Source organism: Mustela nivalis (assembly GCF_964662115.1).
Source record: "Mustela nivalis genome assembly, chromosome: 2".
Classification (NCBI taxonomy): Eukaryota; Metazoa; Chordata; class Mammalia; order Carnivora; family Mustelidae; genus Mustela; species Mustela nivalis.
In genome coordinates this window covers 117,366,979-117,385,896 of record NC_139021.1, presented here as the reverse complement: position 1 = coordinate 117,385,896, position 18,918 = coordinate 117,366,979, and the positions used below count along the sequence as shown (strand labels likewise).

The window sequence follows — 18,918 nt, the reverse complement described above, 5'->3', positions numbered from 1 at the left end:
TGTCCCAAGTTTCTTGGATAACTAGAAACTCTGTTATTCAGAGCTGTAATTTACTCCCTTTACCCCAACCAGTGCAAGGAAGGTTCATCCCCAGGTGTAATCCCCTCAATGTTACCAGTAGTTGTTAACCGTAGCCTGGTGTTCTTTGTGCTGGATGGTCTTTTTCTTCCCACAGCAAGGACGACTAGCTGTGCGGCAACTCACCTGTTATTGCTACCAAAGCAATGAAAATAGACAGTTAAACATCTGGAGGAGGGTGTACACTGTCTTGTGAGATGCCTACTTTACATGGGGTCATTTTATAATCTCCAGGTAAGGGTAGACTGCTACCCTGTAGCAACAAAGAGATGGTGAATTTCTCATTCTTAAGTCCCAGAAAATGAAGATGTTCAGGGTTTTGAAGGGCCCTGCTTTCCTTCTCTGCCAGTACTTTGAGTTGGTGTAGAAGGTATATCAGAGATCCTCACTGGAGAATTTATCAGGTTTTTAAGTTACTATAAGTAACTTAAATAAGTTTATTACTTATTGGACTACTTACATTGTGTCCAAAGGAAGAGAATTGTAATAGTTTCTTTCTTTCTTTCCTTTTTCCTTCTTTTTCTTTCAGTAAACATTTATTCTCTGCATTAAAAAGACACACAGTTCATTGACTTCTTGCTAAGTGAATTTCTGGTTCACGCTATGTCAGTCTGTCTTTTTGAAAAAACTCCACTGCTTTAAGCAAAAGTTGGCTTGCTCTGAAAAAAGATAATGCAAGATTTTGTTTCCTTCTTTCACTGGCTTCACACTTACCACAAAAAAGCATTCTCAGTTGGGGACTCTGTTTCATAACACATAGATTTCAGATAGACTTCAAAGGTACACTAGTAAATAGGAATTTCTAAACCTAAGTGATTGATTTATACAGATAACATATATATATATGTATGTATATATATATATATAATTTTTTTTTTTTTCATTTGTCACTTGGAGTCAGTAGGCCTCTTGATCTATGCACCAGGTTGAATGGAACCTAAGATTTCTGGTTGGGACTGGCCTATTGGAGGAAGTTATATCCTTACAAGCCAGTTCTGCCTCTGAGGTCCTGCTTCAGTGACTACTCTCTGTTTCATACCTTGCATCTGTATATGTAAAGTGTAACTCCTGCAGCAGTCAGTGTTGCTGTAGTAATGCTGTGTAACAAGCAGCTTCAAACCTTCAGGACTCACAACAGTGAAGATTCACCGTTCTCACTCTTGGGCTTCAGGCTGGTAGGGATTGGTAGGAGTTGATAGGGGTTGGTAAATGTTGGTAGGGGAAGGTCAGCTTGGGTTGACTAATCTCAGTGGACCCCCAACCTGTGCGGTTCCAGGCTATAGCTCATTTTTAAGCCTGCTTCATAAATGTCTTACTCTGCACCAACATTTACTTCAAACATGTCTCCTTACAAAGAGCAAAAATGCAAGAGGCTACACCTAATCACACATGTACACATAACCACATGAGTATATGTAACATGTGTCTTCTCAGATGGGAGCTATTACAGTGTCAGTTGTCAAAGGGAATGGGGCAAAACATCCAGTAAAGGAGAAAGTAGAAATTCAGAACAATAATTCAATGTACCATAATCCTTTATGATTTACACTAAAATCTATTTACACTGATTTTCATCAGAGATTCTATTTTACTAGGCATCTTAGCAGAGGTGGGAGCATTCAGAAAATACAAATAGCTTTTTATTGCTCAACAGCGTTCTTCAAAATCTGTTGCGTGTTTGAACACAGGTAGTCTTCTGCTCTGTCTCTGCCTGCATAACATGGAACCCTCCCAAAGCCCATCTTTCTGGCTTTTCTCCACTTCTTCTCTTCTTCCCTCAAGGAAAAAAAGGAGTATCTTTTCTTTTAGCTATACAACTGTTTAGCAAATATCTTTTGACTAGACTTTTGCAACCATCATTTTTAAACCAAAGAATAGCAAATCAATATATTTTCCTCTGGGGGAAAAGTGTATTTCTTTCTTGAGAGTCATTTTTGTAGAAAGTGCTAGAGATGATTTTATAAAATTGTCCACATACTGTTTTTGAATTGTTAGATGTAGTTTGAAACCCCTTCTTTAATTATGCAAGAGAAGAAAAATCTACATATTTTAAAGTATATTGCTGCAAAATATTCACAAGAATGTTGTTGCTTTAAATTGTCTTGTTTGTTATTTTTACTACCCTCAGTATCTATTTGCATTGTGAAACACAAGTGACAAAAAAAATTAAAATATGAATGTGAATGAGTAAATGAATATTTGTTAGTACTTTTATTCTTACAGTACAGCAGTGGAAATCACACCAGAAATATTAGCCAATTTTGTAGATAAGGTAACATGGGTTGAAAAAGTAACAATTTTCACACATTTATTTATTGATTTAACTACCATTTGAACATGGTTGTTCCTACAACCAAAGCAAATTCTACTTTTTTACCACACTGCATTGTCTTTGTTGAAAACCTTCACATCTTATCCTATCCACTTGCAAAGAAAAAAAATTAGGGTCAAGGATATGAAAAGAAAAGTCTTAAAAATTTTTTTAAAATATTTTTAGCCAAATAAATATGTGTAATGTTGCATTAAATGTAATTTTGTACTTATTTTCAATTGTATATATGTATTGATCATGGTTCAATCTGATCCTGTCAGAGAAAAAAGTCCCACATACTTTTGTGATGTGTCCTAGTAGCTAAAGGCAAAATCAAATAAGCCTATTCACAGGGGCACTGAGTGGCTCAGTCAGTTAAGTAGCTTGCTCTTATTTTCAGCTCAGGTCATGAGATCGAGCCCTGTGTTGGGCTCACTGCTTAGCATAGGGTCTGCTTAAGACTTTTTCTCCCTCTGCACCTCCTGCTCATGCTCTGTCTCTCAAATTAATAAATAATTATTTTTTAAAAGTCCCTTATTAATAGCATATTTCACCTAAATAAATATATGCATTTATATTTACCTGTCATATTTTTTATAAATGACTGTTCATGCAGTAGAAACTACAATGTCTCACTTTTATCTATGCAAAGTTGCTGTTGTTCCTTAAATCTTCTGTCAGAGCTATTTCATCATGAGCTTGGCATAAAATAAATATAGCAACTAAAATAAATTATGAAGGCATAAAATCTTAAAGGTGGAAAACACCATTGAAATAACTTCTATAGAACAAACTTTTAATTTTAACAATGAGCGGGAAAACCAAAGGCCACATAGTCAGCATGTTAGGATGAGGGCTCAAACCAAGGTCTTTCATTTCCAAGTTCAATATCCTTTCGACTACCATCACACAGAGGATCCTACCCACTTTCCAGTGCCCAGTAGTGTCCTCTCATACATCTTCCCAATATACTCTGAATTATGTCTGACCTTTTAACCCAGTTATATGACATTACATTGCAATGATACTAGCCATTTTTTATGTTCAGTCATAGTATGTTCCTAACTGATTCATATAAAAAGGGAAGTGTGATTTTGCTTATATGTTTTATTTCTACCAATATTCACTAATTTAATTTTTCAAAGAGAATAGATATACACACACATACACATATACACACATATCTCTTTATTTTTAGGAACTCTCTAATCTGATATTGACATCATGGGTAATATGAGGAAATCTTTACCAAAAAATTTTTCAAAATACAAACTACCAGAAAATATCTAAGAAAGTTTATAAAACACAGAATTTAGGGGCGCCTGGGTGGCTCAGTGGGTTAAGCCGCTGCCTTCAGTTCAGGTCATGATCTCAGGGTCCTGGGATCGAGTCCCACATCGGGCTCTCTGCTCAGCAGGGAGCCTGCTTCCTCCTCTCCTCTCTCCTGCCTCTCTGCCTACTTGTGATCTCTCTCTGTCAAATAAATAAATAAAATATTAAAAAAATAAAAAATAAAACACAGAATTTATGAACAATAAACAAATTGACCAAATCATTGAAAAAATAATAGTTTATTTGTTTGTACTATCAAGTACCTGGACAGTTCTGTGTTTAACTATTTTTTTTTCTTTATTGAGGTATAACAAAATTGTAAGATATTTAAAGTATACAACATGATCACTTAATACATGTATATATTTTGAAACTTCCCCCAAATGCTGTGTAATCATTTTTAATTTTTAATAAAGATACATGAAGGGGGATAATTTTTGATTATTGCTGATAATAGATAGTTGAAAATGGCTTGCGATGTCAGTGTTATTGAGCTATTAGTTTCATTCCACAATAATTTAAATTTCATAGGAAATTCAAACTAGCCAGTCATCAGCTCCAACACATTAAAGACAAGATGTCATACCATTTAGCTCAATATGCTTCAAAGGCATGTCCCTCCAGAGTAGAACTTACTCTCTTTCTGTGAAAGCCAGGAATTGGCTGTGATGTTTACCACCTGGCCATTATTTTTATAGCTAAAACTATGCATTAGGGGATCATCCATTTCTCTTTCTTTGATTTCCTTTATCATTTAGTTATACAGTCAAGAATCCATGGGAAATAAAAGCAACATAACAAATAGGGAAAAAAGTATAGTTACAGGATACCAGCAGAATCATGGGATCACTAAACACATTTGGAGAAATTTATCAACACCAGATACTTCATACTGTTTCATTCTGGATAAAAATTAACCATAGAACAGTGAAACGAAATTACCCCAAATTGGTTATTTATGATTTGCTTCACTACTTTTCATTTAATTGAGTTCTTCATCAAATGGTGTGGTTTTAAACAATTTCTGCTTCACAGGACTTTTCTCTTGACTAGGGCTTATTGCTGGTAAGAGGAATGGAGCATGCACAAGGGTGAAAACTTGGCAGCATAGTGGTAAAGAGAAAATAGAAAGGAGGGTCTCCTGGGTGGCATAGTCTATTAAGTCTTCAGCTCTTGACTTTGGCTCAGGTCATGATTTCAGGGTCATGAGATTGAGCCTCTGGTCAGGCTCCCCACTCTGCTGAGAGTCTGCTGGAGATTTTCTCTCCATCTCCCTCTGCTTCTTCCCCACCCTCCTCTCTCTCTCCCTCTTTCTCTCTGGCATAAATAAATCTTAAAAACATAGAAAGGAAGTGAAACCAGCATCTTGATGGGATATCTGCACTGCCATGATCACTGAAGCATTATTCACAATAATGCACACAACCAAAGTGTTCATAGACCAATGAATGGATAAAGTAAAGGTGGTATATTTGTATAATGGTATATTATTCAGCCTTAAAAAAGGACAAAATCCTGACATTTGTGACATCATGGGTGAATTTAGAGGACATTATGCTGCATGAAATAAGCAGCACACAGAAAGACAAATACTGTAGGATTTCACACATACATAGAATCTAAATAAATCGAACTCATGGAAGTAAAGAGTAGAATGGTGTTTGCCAGGGGCTGAAAGGTGGAGGTAATGGGGAGATGTTGGCCAAAGGGTGCAAACTTTCAGTTAGAAGAGGAACCAGTTCTAGAGATCTAATGTACAGAAGTGTAACTATGGTCAACAATAATGTAAAATACTTGAAAAAAATAGAAATGAAAGAAATGTAAAAATATCACAGCGAATGAGTTCTCCCTTGTCCTTTCCAATAAGAAATTATTTTAAAGGAATTTCCAAAAAAGACAAGAATACCTCCCTTCCCCTCTGAATTTTTGGATAAATTGACCTTACCATCCCTAAGTAATGGAACGCAGATTTCAGGTGGAGCTGTGCATACCTAGAAAGTGTTACATTCCATTTTTGGTCTCACTAAAAACTGCAGGTAGTCTTGGTCCTAAAGAGGCTGAAAAACCAATGTTAGAACATTGAAATGACAGACATCATTCACAGGAAGAAATTAATGAATTAACAGAATTCAACAAAGTAGCATTGGTTACATAAATCTAGTTGACTTCTCAAAGCAAGTTTGCTTTTCTGATTTTTCTCTTTGATTGCCACTCAGTTGGAAATCACAAGTCCCACAAGCTCAGGGATAATTCACAAGAGCATAAACCTTCCACAGACTTAAATGTGAACACTTGGTACTTTCAATTTTTATTTTAAACAAATGCTGTAGATGAAAATATTCAGAGAACATATTCTTGAACAATCGCCTCATATCTTCCACAACTCTATTTTCCCTTATATTTGGCTTGATGTCAGCTTTTGAAATAAGAAGTGAAAAGAATATCTGGGACCTTGTTAGGATTTATTGGGAATAAACCTGTGACAGTGATTAAGTGCTAAATGGATTTTGGAATGATTGCCCAGATTCCACAGAGATCTGTAGGCATTCAGCAACATTTATTATATAACATTTATTGCAAAAAATGTTTCAAAATAGTATTCCCATTATTAATTAACATATGTTGATTGTTTGCAATATGACAGATACTGCTCCAAGTGCTTTCTGTGGATGAGCTTAGTCAATACTCGCAAAATCTGACGCAACAGGTACTGATATTACCTCTGTACCTGTAGACTCCAAGAGGCGAATCATTCAATCTGTTGTGTGAAGCTGAGCTATCTGAAGAGCTTGTACTTAACTGGAGGCAGCCTAAAATACTGGAGAAGAGCTCTGACCTTGGCATTAGACAATCTGAGTTTCTAATTCTAACTATATCACTTAGCAACTCTAGGAGTTTCTACTGAAACTCAAGTTTCCTCATCCACAAAATGGGGAGAGTTAGTATAAGTTATAGAGTCCCCTAACGCTCACAGGAGAAATGCACCATCCCTAACCATAAGAACCCTGCTAGCTCATGGGATCCTAGTAGTAGCAATGGCAGCCATGCATTCCCTACCTTTGACTTTGAGACCTAAACTGACAATTCTTTCCATCTTGATGCACCTATCTGTGGCATGAGCTATCTTGCTAGGCTTCGCAACACCCATACATTTCAAAAGCATGTCCTTTATGCTTTTGTAAAAGTGACTGGCAGTGCTGCACCAAAGCAAAGCAAGCAAAGAAGCTTACTTGCTGCTCACCGTCTTGTATGGGGTTGAACTTGGGGATGAACTGTCAGTCAGCTCTGAAGCTAAATCACCATGATATCATCTAGAAACCTATTGTTTTCTGTCTTAACCACTAAAATGCTATCCAGCACAAATCTGGCCATAAATATTTGGGATAAATCAATGAATGAAAGCATGTCTGATGGACTCAAATCAAATCTACACATAGTTCTTTCGTATTTTTATGCATGGATATATTCTTTCTGATATAAGAATGGGAAAACGTAATACTTCTCCAAACTATTAAATTAATATTTCCTGGGATGAAAATGAAGTTGTAGGCTATAGCATAAATGTGAACAAAGTACATTCTCTGCTTGTTCAGAATTTATATCAGATAGCAGAGGATCGAGCGCAAATCATTACATACGACGTGGAGTGAAAAGTGCAGAGACCAGAGTATATGGAGTGCTGTGGGATCACAGGAAGTAGAAACTAATTTAATTCAACTCTGAGCATTTAAATCATTATAGAAATAGAGCTTTAATTTTATTTTTGTTCATTTGGTTTTATTTGATAAAAATAACATTCATCCTGCATCTATACAAAAACGTATTTTAGAAAACGCACCACTGAGAAATGTCCGTTGTGTCTAATATGCTTTCCTTCGAAGTAAAAAGGGTTACCCGTTCCTCCATCTTTTCAGTGTTTACTCCTCCTTTCCATCTAGTTCAGCACAGTCTTTCTATTTCCAAAAAATTCTTAGTATAAAGTACATACCTTTAACTCAAGGCTACTTTCCATAGATTTCTTGCCTGTTTTGATTTGTGTGAAATCCCAAAAGGTCTGGTTAAAAGTGATCTGCAACAACAGAATATTGCTGAAGTTTTGGAGCAAATAATTGCATCCACCTCTAAATATGTTGACACACTGAGCTCGCATAAAACCCATCATTGTAGCTGGATAGATGGGCACGCCCTATGCGCATCACTGACAATTTCATGTGGAATTCAAAATCCAGGTTTGAAATGGGACTGTTCATCTGAGGGTCATGTTTTTCCATTATCTCTCTGAACCTCATAGCAGATCCTGACGGGCCCTGCTTTTATAAAGTCCCTACTCACCTAAAATCAACTCAGACAAGGAATAAGAGTATCTTGGGTTCTTTTTAGATGCAGTTGTTTTCTTTTGGATGCAGATGAAGATTCCTTTCACTTTATATCTGAGACTAGTGTTTATTATCTTAATAGTTAAGCCAAGTTTATAATTGATTTTCTCATGCTTCTGTCATTTTTGAGGAAGTTACTTTTAGGCAATCTGAGCACATGAGCATGAAGAGTGGGATGTATGGCACGTGTACTAAGGTAACATACATTCCCTCGTATATTGTCACGGAGACTAGCAGACACCTAGCGTGAACAGAGAAAGTGAGAGAGAAAGTAATGGGGAGTAAAACGGGCATAGAGTAGGAAAGGGACAAGTTTTGTAGTAGAAAACTCTAGATTGGAGTTTTAGTTCTGCCACTTACTAGCTCTACAAATTGGTCAATTTATTTAAGTTCAAATAACATCAGGTTTTGTAAAATGAAGTTGATCATAATAACTTTCGTGCAGTTTTGATGCGATGATTAAGAGAGATAATGAACATAAAAGCAGCTTTTAAATTAGAAGGCACTAAACAAGTATCTAAATTACTATGTACATATAACATTTACATAATTATGTCTAACTGGCATGCAGCACCTCATTAATATCTGCGTTCAACATCCACCTTTATTCACAGAACACATTTAGTAACAATATAGCAAAGATTGGGCATAATGCTTTTTATTTTAATTTTATTTTTAAATAAGTAATTGTGACATCTTTAAGAGCAATTACTTACCAAACATATCTTATGTTTCTGGATATTTAGCCCCAAGCACAGTACCTGACAAACACCATATATTTAATACATATTGTTAAAATGAACGATTAAGGGGCACCTGGGTGCCTCAGTCATTAAGTGTCTGCCTTTGGCTCAGGTCATGATTCCAGGGTCCTGGGATCAAATCTCGCATCAGGCTCCCTGCTCAGCAGGAAGCCTGCTTTTCCTTCTCCCACTCCCTCTGCTTGTGTTCCCTCTCTCTTGATGTGTCTCTCTCTGTCAAATAACTAAATAAAATCTTTAAAAAAATTAAATTAACAGTTAAAGTTACAGCTCTGATATTAAGAACAAAGGGTAATATACCAAAAGTTTGGTATTCTTTTTAATTGTACTATGCTAAGATAAAATCCAGGGAGTTCAAGAACATCATGACCAGGCTTAAGTGGGTAGGAGAAGAATCAATGAAACAAGATGGGATTGGGAGGGAGACAAACCATAAGTGATTCTTAATCTCACAAAACAAACCGAGGGTTGCTGGGGGGAGGGGGTTTGGGAGAAGGGGGTGGGATCATGGACATTGGGGAGGGTATGTGCTTTGGTGAGTGCTGTGAAGTGTGTAAACCTGGTGATTCACAGACCTGTACCCCTGGGGATAAAAATATATGTTTATAAAAAAAAAAAAAAAAAAAAAAAAAAAAGAACATCATGACCAGGATACCGTTCCTCACCCAACCCAAAGACAACATTTACAAGTGTTTGAACAAGTGTTTCTGATTGCAGGCTAAATAGTATTTTGCTCTGTCCCCTACTGAAGAGAGACTCATATTATAAAGGAGGAAATGGCAGCATTTTATCAATATGTTTATTAGCTTAATATAGATTACACCAACATATATTCCACTTTAGTTGGATGGCTGTGATCCTTTTTATCTTTCATTTATCTATTCCTTGAATGGAGATTTACGAAGTGTCTTGTATGTGTGGAGCACAATGCTGGTACCAACAGAAGGGTGTCTGCCCCCATGGACCTCACAGACCATGGAATGTCAGACATTACCTGCATAAACACACATTAGATACAAAAGTAAAAGTAATAAAAAAGTAAAAAAGACAGAGAGGACTCTGAATGTGTAAAATTGGGACCCTCTAGAGGAGGGTCCTGCATAGTGAGGCCCCTGTGAGAGGGGGTTGGGTATGCCCTGAACTGAAGGATCAGGGGATCCCTGGGATAGCCATGCCTAATAGAAGAAGATGCAAACACTAAAACAGAAGAAAAGAAAAAAGATGAAGAAGAACAAGAAGAAGAAGAAGAAGAGGAGGAGTAGGAGGAGGAGGAGGAAGAGGAAGAGGAAGAGGAAGAAAGTCTGGCATGACAATAAATAAGTCAGTAAATAACACATGAAGCCAAACGCTTCATCATGTTTGAAGGCTGATGCAGATAGATGCAGGAAAGAGATTCTGGAAGATTCTGGAAAGAGACACAGCATAGCCCCAAGAACATGGCCACGAGAATGTTGGAGAGGAGTGTCTGCCCTGATGTTTCTGTAGCAGGAGAATGGAGAAGACAGGGACAGAGGCTGGAAGATTTGTAGATTTATGTTGAAATGATTACCCCCATGTCTCAAAAGAATCAATGAGATTTTATAGTTCTGGGTACACTGAGTTCTGTGTGTCTCAGGACTTCAGGGTATGACTTCCATTGACTTTGCTAAAGTATTTTTTCATTCTGATATTACTTCGTATGAGCAGGCCACAGGGTAAGGAGAAACGTGAGCTTTCTGCAACCGAGGTTTCTGTTTTTCTAACTGAATACATGTAAGTGCTGGATGTTGATGAAAAATAGTTTCCAAGGGGAGGATTTCTGTGATGTGGCTCTTGATTTCCAAAATTAAAATAAATATTTCAGAGTGAATTCTAAATTTTTTCCAGGTCATCTTAATGTTTATCTCTTAGTTCCAATCTATCATTCAGCTAGGGTAATTTATATTTCTACACCAAATAGAACAACCCCCTCCCTTTAAGAAAGATCACAAACAGATGGCATATTAATGTTTCAAATTAAAATCCAAGTTCTCTTATTTGCTACCTCTAGGAATCTGATACTTCTAGGAATCGGAACACCGTTCCTTAGATTTTTCTGTAATATTCTTATCTGTAAAGTGTGGTCAGTAATAACTGTTTTACTTGGTGTTTTAAGAACTAAAATATAGAAAATATGTAAAATTCACCCTACCTAGGACTTGCACTGTTACATGAAAATTAGATTCAAAAAGAAAATACGAGTCACATCACTGAGGATGGGGGGTAGAAGTAGACTGTTATTAGCTTAGGTCAGAGCAATCACCTGACAGACTTCTGTAACTGTGAGGCCATCCTGTAGGTCTGTAGATGATTATTTAATTTGAAAACAATGAATGAGTGATACTGTCATGATTCTCCTTTTCATGTGCATTGATCCTAAAACTAACCCCAGTAAATCATTGCAACTAAATTACCTCTCATTACTTCAAAGGGAACACAATTTGTCAACAAAGACCCCATATGTAAGTGTATTTCCTCAAGTCATATAAGAATCAGATGGGAGGCTCTTTTTTTTTTTTTCCTTGAATCTGGATTCAGACAACAAAATAAATAAATAAATAAAAGCAGGCAATATTTCTTTTGCTTGTTTTCTCACTATTTACTTTATGATATCTCTGAAGGATTAGTTCACTGGGATTCTGAAACCCGGACTGGAAATATTCCCTGTGGGTATCATAACTCACCGTGTGGATATAGAGTAAATACAGTCTCTTTTTCACTGTCTTTTCCCCTCTATCTGAACATTTTTATGAGGAGCTCCTTTGAGCCCACAGTCTTCTCTAATGTTTTTATGACTCCTCAGTATCATACTCATCTGAGTCCACACAGACAGATTCCTGTCAAAAGCTATCAGTCTTCATGAAAGTAGTAAGAGTAATGCTTCCTCTGGGCATTCCAAATCAAAGTGGTTCAAACTTGTCATGTTGGACGGTGCCTTCCGTCTCCATTTAGATTCTTCAGACTTTAAGTTTGAGATGAGTCAATAACTTTCTTCTTTATTATCCACAAAGATTCTTGGCAGACAGATTATAGAGTTTCAGCTTCTCAGAGTAATATACTTTAACTTCCAATTTTTATCTATTTTTTTATGCCAGACTCCAATTCCTTTATATCACTTAATGATAGTGACTAGACCATTGTTAGCCATCACCATAATTTCATAGAATAAGTCCCATTATTCTCAGGAAAACCTTCTGCTGGACCAATTGCTATTAAACTGTTCTTTTTTAAAAAGGTCTTATTTATTTGAGAGAGAGAGACAGTGAGAGAGAGCGTGAGAGAGGAGAAGTTCAGAGGGAGAAGCAGACGCCCTGTGGAACCAGGAGCCCGATGTGGGACTCGATCTTGGGACTCTAGGATCATGACCTGAGCCGAAGGCAGTTGCTTAACCAACTGAGCCACCCAGGTGCCCTCATTTTTTTTTTTAAGATTTTATTTATTTATTTGAGAGAGAGAGAGAGAAAGCATGAGCAGAGGAATGTTGGCAGAGGAATGAATAGAAAATGTGTATTTCTAAACCCACCAATTTGGTGACATCCCAGATTTGGGGAATGGAGCATAACTATAATTCCTAAATTTGGGGCCTAGCCCAAAGAATGATGAACGATAACAAAAACATGGGATCAGAATCTAAATTGGGCTATCCCCCAGTGACGTTCTCAGGCTAGGTGAATAGGATAAGATTGTGACACTGTGTATAAAATGGAAAAAGGCCTTTTCATTTTATAGTTGCTATTTGGGAAATAATATGTGCTTTTATCTAGTAAAAGGCATTATTCAGAGGGGTTGGGAATTAGGAGATATTTTTCTCTCATTAGCTTGATATTATATTGGCCAAAGACATTTTTATTTCTTTTGTCTTAGATCTACATCTGATCATCTAATACTTGAATGTTCTCTGGAAAATGTAATTATGGAGGATTACACAGGGAATCCAAACTCACTGTCACTTTTTTTTTTTTTTTCCCGGGTTCCAGTTATGATTTCCTTCCAGCACTGATAGAAGCAAATCATTTGTGAGAGAACATACTGTAACAACAAACACTTCTGTGACAGACTGAAGGGCAGTATTTAGGGAATGGATTATTCCTGGTTCTCGGGGGAAATCCTAGGGCACCTTTACATTTAATACACAAGAATGCTGGCTCAAAACAAAATTAAAACTTAGGATTCATGGAGAGGATCATAAAGACATCTGAGAAGGAAATATTATATCCTCAATAAGCATAGAGGAAACAATTTAAAATACTTTTCAAATGTACCCCTGGGGATAAAAATATATGTTTATAAAAAAAAAAAAAAAAAAAAAAAAAAGGAAAACAGCACTTTGGGTCAGAATTTGACCAACAAGGCAAACACAAACAAAACCAGAAATGCCCAAGCCAAGCAGATTATCACATAAAATGCAAGCCACCTTGGTGGTATTTTTGTCTTCCTTCCTTATTTTCAGAAGTAGTATCTGTTGACCAGAGATGACCTAAAAGATTTACTCTAACAGTTTAGGAAAATATTTAGAAAGGGATGCCGTTGTAATGAGCGCTCAAGAAATAATATTTATATTAAAATGTGTATTTATGCTACTTTAGGAATTTACAGAGGATTTTGTGTTGACTGGCACATGCATTCTCAACGTCACCCCCAAAATGGAAAAAAAATCAGTTCTTGCAAGGCAAAAAAAAAAAAATAATAATAATAATAGTAAAAACAAAAAAAAAAGAAAAAAAAACCCAAATATTCTCTTATGTATCATAAACCTATCTACATAAAGAGATATACAGTGTGTCTCTGGTAATAAAATTTGGAGGAGGAGCATTTAGACCCATGGTGAAGGGGTGCACAGGGAGCTTCAGGAGCGTGGGATGATGCTGTCCGTGTGCAGGTGCTTGTGAGGGAGGTGGAATGAGGACTGAGGGCAGCCAGGTGGGGAAGTACAGGGAGGATTTGGTGTCGGAATAAATCAGGTGTGAGACAACATAGTTAGTTTGACAAAGTGAGCCTCCATGTAAAGTGAGGTGTAGGGTGTGGAATATGTTTGTCCACAGAGAAAAGATGAGACTGAGTTGTTGGATGAATAAAAGGGAGAGAGTGAGAAAACAAAATCCGATTCCCATATGTTCCATTCCACTATCACACAACATGGTGCAATACACAGCAAACCCCAGATGAAAAATGACCCAATACAGAGGGAGGGGAAAATATGAAAAACCCCAGGTTTTCCTGACCCCTTTCAGCCCTATAGGGAATGTTTGAGAAAGGTGAAAGACAGCCTGTAGAGAAGGAAAAATTCTTCTCTCTCCTTCAAGCTCTTCCAGGTGGACCAAGAATTAAATTTCTAGGAGACATAATAACAGGAGAACAAAAGCAAAGTTTTATTACATGTGATGTGAGACCCAATAATGAAACTAAGACCTAAAGAAATGAGCAAGGTGGGTAGTTTTTATGCTTTTCAGACAAAGAGACTACATTGATGAAGAGCAGGTAGGATAAAGAAAATGGGGGTTTGGGAGCTTTAATTAGTAGGGAATCCCAAGCAGAATGTAGGCTGAGGGCGTAGAGTTATGAAAACTGTAGCAAGGTTTGTTTTTATAGCTCTTTGGCTCTAAAGTCTCTCTTGCTGGTGATAAGGATGTCTCTTTTTCTTAGCACAATGAGTATTTTTCATATGGGAGGTTTGTTCCCTGCTTTCATGGGGACAAGGGAGGGTCTGAGTGTCCTGGCCAGCTATTTTTTAAGTAGCTGCTCTTTAAAATAATCAATATACCCAAGTGGCCCATCTTGGGGCGACCTGCCTTTGGCCCCTGCACCTTGCTGTGGAACTATATAAAGACATTAATGAACATGAAACATTATTGTGTGTATTTGTTGTATGAAAATGAACCTGATGAAAACTCTTTTCCTGAAGCGTTCAAGTCCTTATCTCTGAGTGTTTACCATTTTGTGACAGATGAATATTTAAAATTTTTAGTATAGGGTTACATCCTTTTCCCTAATGCATACTTTTTAATCACCTGGAGTTAATTTACATTCTGTTATTAAGAGAGCTGTAGGCTAGGTTGTAACTACTTAAACGGGCTGGCTTAATTTGACACAGTTCATTTGCATTAAATATCACCCAACTCTAGAAAAATCATTTATTTCCATTTACTTCATGTCTGTCTTTTGTTTTTTGCTTCTCTCCCTCATTTCCGTCCATGGCCCAGCTTCCCACTAGTCACACCTTCCCTTCCCAGAATTTTTCCCTAATGGTTCCTCCCATTATGGAATGTGTGGGTGAGCAATGACTTGGGATTCTTGGTATTTGACCTCACAACAGACATCAATAACAACAGAAAGTGTTTTGTTTTAGGGACACCTGGGTGGCCCAGTTGGTTAAGCAGCCAACTCTTGGTTTTGGCTCAGGTCATGGTCTTTGTGGGGTCATGGGTGGGTCCCCAGTCTGGCTCCACAATTAGCACAGAGGGAGGGAGGAAGGAAGGAAGGAGGAAAGAAAGAAAAGAAAGAAAGAAAGAAAGTTGGTTGGTTTGAGCTTAGTGCAAAAAGAGTCAGAAGGCCGGATCTCGAAGCAGGTTTTGAAGAATTAGATAGGATTTAGAAATAGCAAACTCTCAGGGAAGGTGGGGAATCCTGGTGTGTTTCAAGAACAATGAGGGTGGTCGAACAAGCATTTTGTTGTTTCCCAGTTTGTGCTGTCCCACACGGTGAGAGCATGTGTGTCCCCAGCATGGCATCAGCCTTGGTCATACAAGGCTTGTCTTGACCAATGAAGAGAGGGTGTAGTTGGTATATCTCGTCTCTCTTTTTAATTTTTTTCCCTTGGTCACGGGAGTGGCATGTTCCTATAAAGGCTGCTCCTTCCACCCCATTCCCAGAGTGGAGGCAATCAGAGGAGAGCTGATGGCTTGAGAAATCAGCATCAAGGGTGGCAGGCCACTGAGTGTCAGAATTGCGTGAGAGCTGACTAATACAATAAATAAACTATCTTGACTAAAACATAGAGTTGGTATCAAAGGATGAGTTGCCGGAGGTAAGTCCAGAGAGGTTAGAACAAGGCTCTTGAGTGTTCCCAGGAAATATGACTTATCCTGTAACTGGTAGAAATTGCTTTGGCTCTTGGTAGATTCAACAAAACTTTAAGGAAGGCACATATTGCCTTAGAAAAGAAAGTCCTCCATTCAACATTTATTCAGCAAATATTCACTGACCACTTAGGAAGAATAAGCATTAGAAAGTCAGCTACGAGCAATCATCTCTTGTGAGCTGGGTCAAGTGCTGTGTAGGAGAGAAAAGGGTACCTACGTCATGTCGTTAGAGCTAAGTAAGAACAGAAGGGCTGGGAGTCTCAGTGAAAGGCCATCTGCCCTGACATGGGGGGCAGGGAAGGCATCCCAGAGCCCTTCAAGACAGTTTAATTGAGGTTTCCAATGTGGTAGAGTAGGAAGAATTTAAAAACACTAAAAAAGACATGGGTTTAGAAGAAAATATGGGCAGCTGTCAAATCTTTTACGTGGGGGAAATAGTATTTACTGATTTCTCCGGGTGGAATTTATCTTTTCAGATTTGGAAGGATGGCCTGCAGTAATGACAAGTAAGAAAATGTTTAGTGTGAAATAACTCTCCTACCCCTTTCAGCTCTCACTGTAACGATTTTAAAGCCTCACAGCTTACAATCAGGCTGTGATCACTCACCCATTGACATATGCATTTGTTTCCCAGTCCACGGTGAAATTACTTTAAAATGCAACTGAAAGTTATCATCTTTTCTCTTCTATTTTCCCGTGGAATGTATTTTTGATTTTTCAGAAATGCAACTGATCTTTCTCAGGCCAAACCGAGCCAACATTTCTCAGTGTGGCCGTGTCCATAAGATCATCACATATACTTTTTCATAGAAATGTCTCTATCATGTGACAATACTACCTTAATTAATGCACGAAAGCCCCTATATATGTTCACCGTTGCTATTTGTCATAACAAAATGCTCTCTCCTTTCTGGTCATGTTAAGTTTTTCCTATATTTGTATTTATTGCTCTAAAAAATGCTGTGTGGACAGGCTTGATATGTCACATATGGATTAATTACTACAAGCACATTCTCAGAAAAAATGTTGAGAACAGCAATATTAATAGAACCTAATAGACTCACTATACCAAGTTGAATGTGATCCCAAGGAAAATGAAATGTGTAAAGAAGCCAAATAAAAATAGGCTGATTTGTCTTCCCCCAAAATATTCTTTAAGAACCTTAGGACAGGCATACCAGGGTGGTGCAGTGAGTTAAGCATCCTGCTCGATTTCAGCTCAGGTATGTTTTCAGGGTCATGACAAAGAGCCTCCCTCCCCATGTGGTTCCACACTGTGCGGAGTCTGCTTGAGATTCTCTCCCTCTCCCTCTGCTCCTCCCACTCGTGCTCTCTCTCTCTCTCAAATAAACAAGTCTTGAAAAAAAAAAGTTTTGGACAGAATGGAGTTTTTTTAAAAAAATACGGTTTTCTAAGTAGACATTGAAAAACATGAAACAATGAACATATTATTTTTTTAATTGATTATTAACATGTCCCAAGCATGCTATAAGTATGTTCCATTCTCATGAGAGGCAGTGAGATAAATAGTCATCATCATCATCATCATTTCACAGATGAAGGATGGAAGCTGAGAGTAACTGACTCACCGAAGGCCACAGAGTGGGGTTGGGAAAGGTTTGGCTTCTACCCTAGAGCTGAAGCCTGTAGGAAATAGCAAGTTTACACATGGGTTTTCTAGATTCTTAGGAATTAAGTATTTGAGAGTTCCAATATTTGATTTAAAAAAAAATTCACTCTGGTTATGTTTTTGGTCATTTGAGCTCATGTACACTTGCTACCTGCTAGGCAGTTGGTCTCTTTTCCATGGCTCAGTAACGAATAAAAGGCATCTGTGAGGAGAGAAGAAAAATTCGCCAGCATCTGACTCATTCCCTTTTCTCTCTTCTTACACTGAAAATCACAGCCCTTGATATGACTCAGCTTGAAAGAAACAAAGACAACAACTATTTTATATATTTCAGACGTTGTTAGACAGTTTTTAAAAATGTATTTCCGTTAGGAATGTCATTCCGTGTGACTTGGTCCACTATTCCTTCTGACCCTCCTGCTCAGCAGCTTCTGTGTTTCCCACCTGTAGGTCAGAAGAGCACACAGCCTCCAACACTGCTGGAAAGGACAAGCAGAAAGGAGAACTGATCTCCTCCCGACTTCACACTTGGCTAATTAGGTGTTACCTGGGAGTTCACACCTTTCTAGTAGCGGTGTTTTCTTTCTGCCTTAAAGTTCTTCTTAGGCACTTGATTTTTTGTGAGAATAAACAGAAATAATTTCATATATAAACATTCATCCAAATGAGCATGATTATGAGACATACTTCAAATCAGAATTCATCACTGAAGATATGAACAAGTAGTTTCCCTAGAGACGTCTTGATAGAAGAGGTTATAGATCCCAGACTGTCCTTTGAGGTTTTGTCCCAGTGTGTCCTGACCATGCCAAGAGGCATGCTTTTAGGTCTCCATAGAGTCAATAACCCCCTGGGTGAGTACCCCAGCGGTGGGCTTCTACTTCTATTGATGTGACAGAATGGGTAGTAGGTCACTCTAAAGGGATCATGAGGAAAATAAAAGATGACTATAATGCCTAAGAAATACATATTTCTTGGCCCCCATTTCAAGTGGTATGCAATAAAATGGTGCTTAACAAATATTCAGTACATTTATTTCAATAAACATCCTTATATATCATCTGATTTCTTTCTATAAACTGGTGCTTAACAAATACTCAAAAAATTTTATTTCAGTAAATGTCCGTATATATCATCTGATTTCTTTCTATAAAATGGTGCTTAACAAATATTCAATAAATTTTATTTCAATAAATGCCCTTATATATCATCTGATTTCTTTCTTCAGGAAGTTTTTGGTTACTAAACCCTAACTTTGATTTTAATGATTAAAGATTTTCCACAACTTTTTCTAGCCGATATTTGAAGTTTTGTCCAGTGAGATCTTTATCTG

The 18,918-nt window shown here is 37.5% G+C and overlaps 1 protein-coding gene across 1 annotated transcript in view; it reads left to right on the top strand.

The window, feature by feature from the left end:
• The window catches only part of PCDH15 (protocadherin related 15), a 1,700,294-nt gene that overhangs the window by 1,449,013 nt on the left and 232,363 nt on the right, over positions 1 to 18,918 (top strand). The gene's annotated exons all lie outside the window — the stretch shown is intronic.